The 12332-nt window shown below is 38.4% G+C and overlaps 1 protein-coding gene across 10 annotated transcripts in view; it reads left to right on the plus strand.

The window, feature by feature from the left end:
• Positions 1–5828: 5828 nt before the first annotated feature.
• The window catches only part of LOC130457098 (protein PRRC2C-like), a 96576-nt gene continuing 90072 nt past the window's right edge, over positions 5829–12332 (plus strand). For 8 of the 10 annotated variants that reach the window (XM_056815526.1, XM_056815534.1, XM_056815530.1 and 5 more), the window contains exon 1: positions 5829–6120. The gene's annotated coding sequence lies outside the window, so the exon portion shown is untranslated. The remainder of the gene's footprint in view (positions 6121–12332) is intronic. The other 2 variants (XM_056815529.1, XM_056815527.1) reach the window with 2 other exon arrangements.

The raw sequence follows: 12332 nt of genomic DNA on the forward strand, positions 1-12332 counted from the left end.
AAGAGATAGAAGTTTGTGAATCCCGGGAAGGGCGTGAAAGAGCCGACCTTTGAGATATGAGTAATGAGTCAGTAATCAATTATTAATATTTGGGAGCCACAGCCATACTCCAACCACTGGACATTACTTTTAAGGCTATTCCCATCCAGTGATCCCAATTCAACACTGCACTGGTCAGAGGATAATACTAGCTCTGTAGAGAGAGAGATTAGAGACTGAGTTAGACAATGCTAGGTATTAGCATTGGAAAAGAGAGAGACAGAGAGAGAAACCTGACAGAAGGGCCAGGCCTCAGGATAGAAAAAGAGGAGAGAGAAAGGGGAGAAGTTGGTCTGTAGGGCAAACCTGTGGGAGGAGCTGGCTGCGTCCCTTTCTTTTATTCTCTTTGATACGCAAATGAACTCAATACATATTGATAAGTTACATGATGCCTCAATACATATAGATGAGTTACATAGTGTATTGCCATTGGATAATTGCAAATTATGACAAGGTGAAGGTGGGGTTATTATCCTCAGGTGAGTGAGACAAAGGGAAGCAAGGTTTCTCGCCCTAACTTCAGGGAATAGAGTTCATTGCCTTGCGCAGAATGGCCATGTGCTCACTCACAATCCTTGTCTCTCCACAATACTTATGGGCTGGACTGCTACAGATAGCATTAATTACCTTATCTTAAAACCACAATTATTATTAACTCAGAACTATTGCTAACACTAAAATCTAATCCTCATATAAAGGGGTAAGGGGGTTTTCTCACAGACTGAAAAATAAATTCTCACAATGTTTGAGAAAAGCTTTACTGTCTTGAAAAAGTTGTAACTAAACCAAGTTTGACTTTATTTGTTGTTGTTGTTTTTAAATTCTGAACTTGAACTATAACAAACAAGAGAAATATTTTCATATGGAAATAGAAAATGCAATTGTATATGAAGCTGCAATCTATATTTTGAAGCTTACTTTTTTATTTAAGTAGATAAGAAATTCAATATAGTATCAAAGCTATCCTGCTTGTTCATTTTTCCTATTGACATTGTATGCATCTTTAAACTGCTTCAATGACCTACTTTTCTTACTTTTTTAAAGTTGTGGAAGACTACTGACATTGGATATATCCAAAAATGTATTTCTCTCACTGGCAGGTGAGTACAGTGTTTCATTTGCAATCTTCTGGACTTGTGTTTTGTTGTTGCATTGATTAAAACTGTAAAGTCAAAGTTGTTTTTCTCTCTGATATTGTTTCTCAATTGTTTCTACAAGTTCTTCTAGTTCTGTTCACTTTATTCTGTATCAATTTACAGAGGTTTAACTAGTTTCTTCTAATATTGTGCCTTTTTAAAAATCAGAAATCACCCTTATTCACATTTCTTGATCTTAGAAGTTCTACTGAATCATCTTACTCCAAAATCACTAGGATGTGCAAGAATAGCATGAATAGGATAATAGCCTCAGGAAAGGACTGATTGGGGAGAGCTGATGACTAGAAAACATTCTGATCATTGAAAGATGGAGTAGACCAGACAGATGTAAGGGGGCATTTCAACTCTGCTATTGATACTGTTCGGGTAGCCTTTCTACCTGGATGATTCAGTCTCTCAGCAGATACCAGAGATAGGCTCATAGGCCTTTAAAATTCAAGAATCATAGTGACTATCAATAAGAGAACTTCTTCTGTGGGAGGTATACATATAAATTCCCTAACAAGATCTCTCATGTAGCTTTTCTTGGAGCCTATTGTGGGATAGGGTGAGAAGAAGAGGAAGAAGAAAGGGAGCTATATATGATTTTCTGGAGGTCTTCTAAAATAGAGGCTAGGTACTACTCACTGGGGATGTTGTATAGAGTGTTCCTATTCAGGTATGAATTAGATGAATTAACCTCTGAGGTGACTTCAAGCTCTGATTTTCTGGTATCATTTGAGATAATTTGCAATATTAGGATCCTGACACTTACTAGGTCTAACTTCTCTGCCAGTCAATTTAGCGTGCATTCAGGGAATTCAAATTACATCAAGCAAAAATGTATTCAGAAAGGTAAATCAGAGGGCCCTCAAACCTTATAATACATTTAAAGCCAAATATAAATTATTTTAAAATCATCTGTTGTTTTGAATTATCTGTACTGTTGTTCCCCCTAAATCAACACTGCAAAATTAAAAAAAAAATTAAGCAAGAATTGCAATACTGAAAATGGAGAAAAGGATTCACACATAAAGAGGCATAGGCCTGTAGATGTTTATCTAGAGAAACATGGAGGGCGCATTTTTTAGAAGCCCATGTGGCTAGAATATATTCATGGACAGTACTCATAGAAAGGTCCCATGGCTAGAACACACAACTGGGACTAATCACACCTCTGCTTTGTGGAAGCTTCAAAGCTTCCAATGTTTCAAAGTCAAGTCATTGTTTTTTATTTGAAAGGCAAAGTGAAATCATTGAGCAAAGGAGTGACTTAATTAGACCTGTACTTGTTCAATGATGATCAATTTGGTAGTTGTGTTGGAGATACATTGGAGAAGGAAGAAAATGGATAGAGAACAATTAAGAGGCTATTGCAATCATCCAGATGAGAGGTGATGAAGACTTACTATGGAACTTGCAATGTGAGTAGAGAAAAGGACAGATGCCAGAGATGTTGAGGAGATATAATTGAAAAGGTTTCATAATTTACTGGCTTTGCATAACAAGAGTACTACACATTTGTTCTCTTCAAACTTTATTTTCATCTCCGATTCTTGGAATTTCTGATTTCACTCAAGAATTAGTTCAAGTGCCACCTTCTACATAAAGCCTTTATGGATCCTGTAAATGTCAGTGCAATACCAGTGTATTCTCTCTCCAAACTACCTTATATTCATTCCGAAAAGATTCTGTTTATACTTATATAGATACTTGATGTCTCCTCCTTAATAAGAGACATTTCTATTTTTGTCTCTATCTCTAGCACTTAACAGTATCCTGTCCATAATAATGAATTAGTAAAATTGTCTAGAGAAGATAATTAAACCACTGGAAATGAGATCTTGAAGATAATTGTTGATCTAATAATACCTAAGGGTTTTGGTGGAGAATTTAGTGGTAGGGGCAGACAACTAGGTAAGTATAGAGAGGGCCAGGCTGGATATGGAAGGTACTGGGTTCAAATGTGGTCTTAGACACTTCTTAAGACAGACAGGAGAGGGAGGGAGGGGGAGAGAGGGAGAGAGAGAGAGAGAGAGAGAGAGAGAGAGAGAGAGAGAGAGAGAGAGAGGAGAGAGAGAGAGAGAGAGAGAGAGAGAGAGAGAGAGAGAGAGAGAGAGAGAGAGAGAGAGAAAGAGAGAGAGAGAGAGAGAAAGAGAGAGAGATGAGAGAGAGAGAGAGAGAGAGAGAGAGAGAGAGAGAGAGAGAGAGAGAGGGAGAGAGAGAGAGAGAGAGAGAGAGAGAGAGAGAGAGAGAGAGAGAGAGAGAGAGAGAGAGAGAGAGAGAGAGAGAGAGAGAGAGAGAGAAATAAATTAGTGGTAATAGCCAGGAAAGTTAGCACAGGAGGAAAAATCCATAGAAATCTAAGACAATGAGTCTCCATACCTGTTCCTTCTTCAAGATATAGTACCATCCCTTTCTTTAAAAGTTCACTGTTCCTTCAAGTAGGAAATTTTGTTCCTTTTCTTTAGCACTTTAAACACTTGTATGATCTTGGGAAAGTCATATACCTTCTCAGAATTTGTTTCCTCATCTGTAAAATGGATATAATATTCCTGTTAACAATTTCACAGAGTTACTGTGAGGAAAACACTTTGCAAAATCCTTATATGTATATATAGGAAGCTATGTTAATCTGGCTCACAGAGGGAACAGAATAGATAACTCTTTCATCTCCTCCATGTGCCTTTCTTCAAGGAAGACTTTAATTCCTCCTAGGAGGTAAGCAGAGAGTTGGAGTCAGAGGCTATCTCAAAGAGAGGAAGTACCAGGGCAAAATTATATTTATCTGCTCCTTTAAAAATTACTTTAAGATATGTAATTTTCAGATTCAAGCTAAGTTCTTGACCAATTTCTTTTTTTTTTAATCACTATTTCTTAATGGAGAAAAGAAAACCCCAAACTTTATATCCATGGTTTGATTTTCTTCCTACCAAATACCAGTTATACTATGAATATGCATTGCAAATAGAAAGGAAAAAAGAAAAAAACAAGTTGAAAGCTCAACAAAGCTGAAAACAGATATATCTTAGATTATATGCTAGGCAATAAAGATGGAAGGAGTTCTTCCACTGGGAGCAAGACAATTCATTGAGAAACAGAGAGACAGAGACAGAGACAGAGACAGTGAGTCCTAGACCTCACCCAAGGGAGGAATCAGTGTAGCAAGCTGAGAACAGGGACCTGATCAAAGAAGTCTATATAGTGAATTCCCAGACTTTCTCCTTTAGTAGCTCTGAAAAGAGATTGGAATCTCACTGCTCTTCTCTTTCAAGCTGGAAGTCAGAACTGGAAAAAAATGACTAAAGACAAAAGACCCAGATCTCTTTTCTTCTCTCTCCCCAATTTGGCTTAGCCACTCACTCAAGCCTCAGGCACTGGTCCGGATTCTGTGAGGAGAGAGGCTTATACCAATAGGCTTGGGGCTCTCTTTTATTTATTTAAAACTCTAATTCAATTTATTAACAAATTAATACAAATTTATATAATATAAATATGCAATAATATAATGTCATATATGTATGATTAATTCAACCAATGAATAATAAATAACAATGTATAAATTTCATTTATAATATTCTAAGTTATAGTTATTTGTGTATATATCTCACCTTCTGCATTACAAAAATCCCCAGGGTGGAAGCAGTATCTGTATATAGCTATTTGCATGTTGTTTCCCCCATCAGGATGTGAATTTTTCTTTTTTTTCTTAATTGTTGGTTGTTTCTTTACTTTGTTACCTCATATCTTGAACTAGCATTAATCTTCCATTGGGCCTTCCTAAATTTGAATGTTTTATTGAAGGCAGAATGGGTCTTGGGATCAAAGATCTCAAACTATACGGGTCTTCGGGGGCCTTATAGTCCAATCCCCGAAATTTATAAATGAGGAAACTGAGGCCGGGGAGATTAAGTTCCTGGAGTAGTAATGATAAAGTGGGATTTGAATATCCATCCTCAGAATCCAGCCACTTTCCAGTTTTGCTAGCCTTTACTTTTCTCTTAACATTTTAAAGGCTTATTGTTACCTGTGGATTCTAAATACAATTCCGTATGAAAGGGCTGCAGCGGGTGCGTTTACACTGTATTATTGGTAATAATGATACATAGCATTTATATACTACTTTATGGTTTGCAAAAGTGCTTTACAAATATAAAATAATACTAGTTCTGCATTTCAGCTATTTAAGGGTTGTTTGTTTTTTAAAAATGTATATGAAAGCCATAATGCCTGGTGCAAATTGCTGTTTCAGTAACCCGACGTCTTGGAATGCACACAGACTCTTCCGCAGGACAGCCATAGGGACGGTTCCCAAAGACTGAGAGCTTCCGCAAGGTGCGCGAGCCAGAGCAAGCCTTGAGGTGGGCCGCATTTCCCCCTCCCCGGGCATCTCCGTAAGGACGCCGAAGTGCAGCAGCATGCTCCCCGTCGTAGTCCACACGGCCGCCGCCTCGGAACCGAAATGGGTAACCGTTCGACTGCGATAGCAAGTACATCCCAAGAGGTGGCAGAGCGTCTCGCCCTCCTCCCATCCCCCCACGCTCAACCCAACGCGTCCCCACGTGATCTGCCCGTTCTTAGGGTCCCGCCGGAGGGAGGCGTGGGATTAGAGGAAGAGAGAGAGAGAGAGAGAGAGAGAGACGGACTCGCCTTACGTGCGTCTGCGAGATGACGTAGGACGTCCGGGCTGGCTGTCCGCCATCTTGCTCGTCTCTCGCTCTCTCGCTCTCCTTTACTGGAAGCGGCGGCCGCGCTTGGTCGGTTTCTCTGACGCCGGCCTCTGATTTCCTGGCTCGGTAGCCCGCCACCCACCTCCCCCCCCTTTCCCCTTAACCCTTCCCCAGACCCTTTCCCCTCCCGGACCGGAGCCGGGCCAAGACTCCTCTGCGGGCGCGACACTCGCTCACACACACACCCCGCGTTCCCCACCCACCCACACCGGCCGGTAAGGAGCTTGCGCCGCCGCGGCGGGGACGTCTGGGCCCGAGCGGGCGGTAGAGGAAGGGGCCCTTCGGGAGGGGCGGAGGGCATCGGGCATGAGAGCTGCCGTGTGGACTCCTTGTCTTCCCCTCGCCTTACCCTCCTGACTCTTAGGCCGTGCTGGAGGCCTCTGCGGTCCGACTGAGCGGGAAGCGGGAGCCCCCCCCCCCCCTCCATGTGGCCTGCAGGGTGTGATTGAAGGCCGAGCCTGCGCCCAGCTTGACTGGGCGGAGGGCGACTCTTCCCCGTGGGTGGGCCGGAGCCTCTTGAGGGAGCGTCCCTTGGAGAGAGTGTGTGGGAGGGACGGGGTTAAGGACCTGAACCGGCAAAGGAAAAAAAAAAGAGAAAGAGAAAGAAAAACCCCTTCTTGCGGAACCTGGATCAATCCAACTTCCGCTGAGGACATGCCGCCCAAGTCGGAGGAGGGCGTTGGTGTCTTTCCTCCCCCTAGGCCTCTGCAGCCACCCCGCGGGAGACCGGGGTGGGGGAGGGCTAAAAGGGGGGGCCTTTGGAGTGAGGAGAGGAGGGAGCCGGATGGGCATCCCTTGCCTTAGAACCCAGAGTGAGGATCGAGGGCTAATCTGAGCCTCCTTACAAAGGGATAACGTGCTGGACTCCGTGGTGGGGCTGGTAGACAATGGGATGTGTACGATGTTCACTTGGGGTAGGTTTTTGTTTTCCCGAAATCCCCGTTTTGCTGATTCCCCAAAACGTCCGGATTTCCGTGTGGACTCTATCGTTTATGGTTCTGCCATTCATGGACTGCTATCAGGGTCGAGATTCCAGATGAGCTAGTACCGAACCCCCTGTTGGGAATAGAATGAGGAAAGAGGATTTCTCTCTGATGCACCAGAAAGACCCTAGATTGAATTTTTTAAAATCTGTTGACAGTTGATGAGTTTCACCAAAAAGAAACAAAAGAGGGTAAGCTACCAGTAGTTATTAACTCCAGTACAAAAAGTGGATTTTGATTTCCTAGTCCATGATAATTAAGGTGATGTTTTAGGGATATGCATGGGCTCTCTTCTTGCTCTGTATGGCTCATTAACAAGAAAGTTTAAAAATCTTGCATTGAAAAATTGAAGTAGGCATTTTTCACTTTTCCACTTAATGATAGTAGGTATTGGCAAGTTTTTATTTTAAGCTTTTTTTGTGAAGGCACAGGATTGCGATTACAGGCAACTTTAAGGTCTGATGAGCTAATTATTTATGTTCAATGATATGTTTTATTTAATTTTACTTCAGAACTAGCTGTTCTGGGAAAAATGACTTGAAAAGTTTTATTTTTTAGGATGAAGAAAGCCTTAAAGACAAGCATATTCCCACTTGGTCGCCTTTAAACGTAGTATACATAAAATAGATTCTAACTGACACTATCTTTTTGACTAGTTATAAGAGCTTTTATTCTGAAACAGTTAACTATGTAAATTCAAGGTTTAGTTTTGGGGTTGTTCACTTGAACTATATTATTTAACTAATTCTTCAAAAGCAATTTCATCAACTTTATCATGCAGTAATCTTTTCTTTCTGCCTCATTAACACTTAATACCTTAATTCATTTCAGAGATCAGATTCTCCCCTTCAGGAATTACCCCCCCCCCCCCTTTATTGCTAGTTACTATCACAGTGTCCCATCTTTCTGCTTCTTATCCTCTACTTGAAAATATTGTTATCTCTGCAGTAGTTTTTATAGTTCCATTCTAATACCTCTTGTCTATTCCTTCACAAGCCTATAATTTTTGTGTAAAAATTTATTCCTAAAGACTTATTCAAAAGTATGACTATTACTTGGGAGACTGAGTAGCAGTTGAGCATTGACTTGAAAGTGAGTCATTTGGGTAACTGCAAATGATGACTTTAAATACTATATTTGTGGAAAAGAGGGTATGTGGCATGGTTTGTAAAGAACAGTGTTCCTAGGTAGTAAGTCATGCCTAACTGCCTTATGATTAATCTACTTCCAGTAAATGGATACTTGTGACATTGGGGAAAGAGTAACATAATGAAAGTTCATATGAGTGTACATTAACAATGTTACGTAGGAATCTGACACTTAATGTATTGGTTTTCTGAGTCATAATACTTTCTATTTCTGACTAGTGTTATTGGTGACAACCTAGATTAGATTTAGAAAAGTATGGACAGGGATAAATTTATTTACTAATATTAAGGAAAAAAATTTTAAATGACAAAACCAAATTGATCTTCAGTTGCATTACATCTTTTATCTTCCCTTCTTTTCACTGCCATAACCATCACACTAGATGAGACCTGGACTATTGCAGTGGTCTCTTAATTGGTCTACAGGCCTCTCTTCTCCAGTGTTAATTGATTGAACATTATTTTTTAGTATTTTTTTTTGTTTATGGTCTATTACATGTATTTGCCAAAGTAGTTTTCTTGAAGCACAAATTACTCTTAACTCCAATGACCTTGTTACCTCTAATAGACTTCTGTGATCTTCAAAGCCTTTCACAAACTGACTCCATCCTACCTTTCCAGATGTGTTGTTATTTACCTCCACACACTGATATCCAGCCAAACTGGCCTTTGTGATGTTCTTACATATCACATTCCTTGCCTTTGCACAGGCTTTCCCACTCTTTTGGAATGCTTGGCTTGCTAATCTCCATTTTTCAGTCTTTCTAGTTTCCTTAAAAAGCTAAGCTCAGGTCCAATGTTCTACATGAGACCTGTTTCCATGTTTCCCTAATCACATAAATTCTCATTTTTATATATAATGTATACATGTACCTCTCATAGAATATATTCTCATAAGTGGATAGTGTACCTCTTTTCATTTTTGTATCTACAATTCCTAGCATGCAGGTGCCTAACATGCTAATTTGTGGTTAAATTTATTATTGAACTTTATATTTTAGTTACTTTTTTTTTGTTATGGACATATATCTTGCACGCACATTGTCTTCATTAGATTATGAACTCCTTGAAAGCAGGACTGTTTTTTGCTGTTCCTTGCATTTTCAGCACTTAATACAATGTCTGACATATTATGTGGTAAACAAATATTTGTTGATTATTTGGGACAAAATTCTCGTGTCCTTCACAGCCTATAAAATATAGATTGATCCTGCTTGTATTTTTTGTATGATAATAGTAAATGATAATGTATTTCACCCTTACCAAAAGTACTTTCTGTGTTGCAAAGGAATTTTAAATGTCCCTTCTGCTCTGTCTGTAGTGTAGTATATGAACCAACTAAAGAGCATTTTTTAGAAATAGATTGACATGGGGCCATTCATACTTTTGGAATAGTATAGTGAATAGTACTTGTAATTACTGAAATAATATCCATGATCTTACTCATCTATGCAGGTAGTGCTCATTCCTTGTACCTGGTGATTCCTGACAAACTCTCACATAGGGCATCTGTTCTAGAGACTGAAAATTCTTGTTTTCATGTTTCTTGAGCCCTAGTGCAGTTCTCATTCTTTAAATGTGAATGGCCTACATGCTTTTCATATTCTTGATACCTTTTATATCACTCCTGGTGCATAGATCTTTGATGAATCTTTGGTAATTCATCAAAACTTATTTACACCTATCAGAAGTCTTTCCATTGCCATAAGGGCCATCTTCAAATATCTTATGATATTTTATGAATCTTCACATTAAATTTTGTGATTTGATTTGCATCAGATTATGGCTTATTTTTACTGAGATTAATATTAAAAGTATCTCATGTTCACCTGGTAGATACCAGTGGATAATGGTGCTAGTTGAGAAACTCATTTGTCTTTAAACATTTGGTACTTGGAATCTAGTTATTAACAATTTAGTTGCTTGTACAAATCAAATCTGCATAACAAAAGAAATTTAAGAATAAAGATTTAGGAGAGATCAATTATATACTATTAGAAGTGAATTTTTGAGCATTGTTTTTGAAATACTAGTGATGTGATTGAAGAAAGTAGAAACATTGCAGATATCTGCAAGGGCTTGGGCAGAATTTATGTAGAGGTCAGCAAGTGGATTCTCCTGGCTGTAGGTTGAGAGTTTTTTGGTAAGAATATGCTAGAAAATTAGGTTGGTAACATAATTTGGAATAACTTGGATGCCAAGTAGAGGAATTTATTCATTTAACAAACACTGTTTTAAATGGCTACTTCATAAAAAAAACTACTTTTGGTTCTTTGAAAGATATAAAAGTAAAATATAACTGTTATTCTTTAAAAGCTGATGATCTAGATGTGAGACCACTTTTTGGGTAAATGCAAATTTCTGGGCCCAGGAATGATGCCTGTTTGTAGACTGTTGGCACAAGATTATTCTAGCATTAGGAACAAGTGGAAAAGGAAAGCCTGCTATGCCTGGTATTGGGAAAAGAGATCTGGATTTGGAATCAGATGATCTAGCTTTGCATAATTGCACTGCTGTGCACCTGTGTGGCCATGGGCAAGTCACTTATCTTCTCTAGGCCTAATTTTTCTCCCCCATAAAAGAAGGTATTCGATTGGGCTAGAAGATATCCTTTCTAGTTGTAAATCTGTGATCTATGGTTGTTTCAGTAATATAGAAAGGTGCTTATCTGAGGAAGGATAGACTTTAGTAGCTATCTAAGGGAGAACTGAATAGGGTTCTCCAGGGTAGTGGGAGAGGGAAAAGAGCAATGGCTTTGTCTAGTACTGGATTTGAAGTGCTTATGGCAGGTGGTCAAGTTTGACCAGCAAAGAAATGCTAAAAACATAGAAAAAGAAAATGGCACAATGATGTGGTGGAGACTAGGGAAGAAGAGTTTTAAAAGAGGTGGTTATCATTGGCAGTATTAGATGCAGCAGAGAATATCGACTAGAAAAGACCATTGGAAATGTCCAAAAGAAGGACTTTGGTCATTTTAAGACAGTTTTGGGAAAGTTGTAAGGATGAAAATTAGATTATTGAGGGTTAAGAACAGAACCAGTGATTAGAAAGTAAAAGTGGTTGGTCCAATTCAGAAGTAACTATTCCCCAATGAGAAATAAAGTAGTGGTTGGGAGAGGCAGTCACATCAATTGGAAAGTTTGTCAGTGTGCTTTAATTTTTTTAACTTGAAGCCTAGGAAATGACATTAGTCTGTAGGAAAGGATGGGAGAATGTTTGTGATTACTGGCAAAGGAATTCATGGACTAACTTTGCCCTGATCTGTAGTTTGAATTGCTGAAGATTTCAATTGTTTACCTTAAAAAAAAAAATTTTTTTTTAAAGATGATTATAGTTCAGGGGTTCTGAACCTAGGGCCCATGAGCTTTTAAAAATATATACTTTTATAACATTTCAGATTACCAAAGGGTGTTCACCCCCTTCCTCCTACTATAGAGAAAATCTAAGATGGGAGCAAATATTCAAAATATTGGCAAAGCTAGATTAGCATATTTAGGTAAAGATGAAACAATAGTTTATACAATGTTGCAAGGTAAATGTTATATTTAATTGAAAATCATTTTATGTTTTCTAGTATATGTGAATTACTAGTCAAAGAATTATTAAAGAAAATGCTGCTCATTATAAATTTCAATCTAATTTAGATTTTAATTAAGAAGAAATTTAATGTTTGTGATTTGGACTATGAGTAAGTGAAAATTTTTTACAGATCTTTATAATGTAATTCTCTAGAATAGTGATCAGCCAAACTTGAGGAATGAAAGCACATATATTCATATGTTATGAAACATATTTGATAGATAAAAAACTGGTTTTTGAAGGTTGGGCCTGGGGAATGAAATGATTGAGGCAAAGATTTTTGTAGCTTTTAAAAAAATTATAGAAGCCTTGAAGACAGTATTTTAAGGAATAGAAAGATATTGTTGATATTCCATAATTGGAGCATTCAACCTCAAAGTCCTCTAAAGAGCCAGGGTAAAAAAAATCAACTCCATTATGAAAAGAATGACTTATCTCCATAACTATAATTATAGTGTTGGAAAAGCTAACTTATTTTGATACCATACACAATGCTCTATAGTATTCTGAATGCCATCAATTTTAGAATTAAGAAAAGGCATCTCCTAACTGTTAAAGTAGAATAAAGCTTTATTGATAGAATGTAAACTCTTTGACAGTAAGAGCCTTTTCGTTTTTACCTTTATATCCCCCAGCACCTAGCACATAGAAGGCATACATTAAATACTTGTTGATAGATTGGTAATGATGAATAGCTCTCTGTGCAGCACAATTTTT

The sequence above is a fragment of the Monodelphis domestica genome, chromosome 2 (genome assembly GCF_027887165.1).
Source record: "Monodelphis domestica isolate mMonDom1 chromosome 2, mMonDom1.pri, whole genome shotgun sequence".
NCBI classification, from domain to species: domain Eukaryota; kingdom Metazoa; phylum Chordata; class Mammalia; order Didelphimorphia; family Didelphidae; genus Monodelphis; species Monodelphis domestica.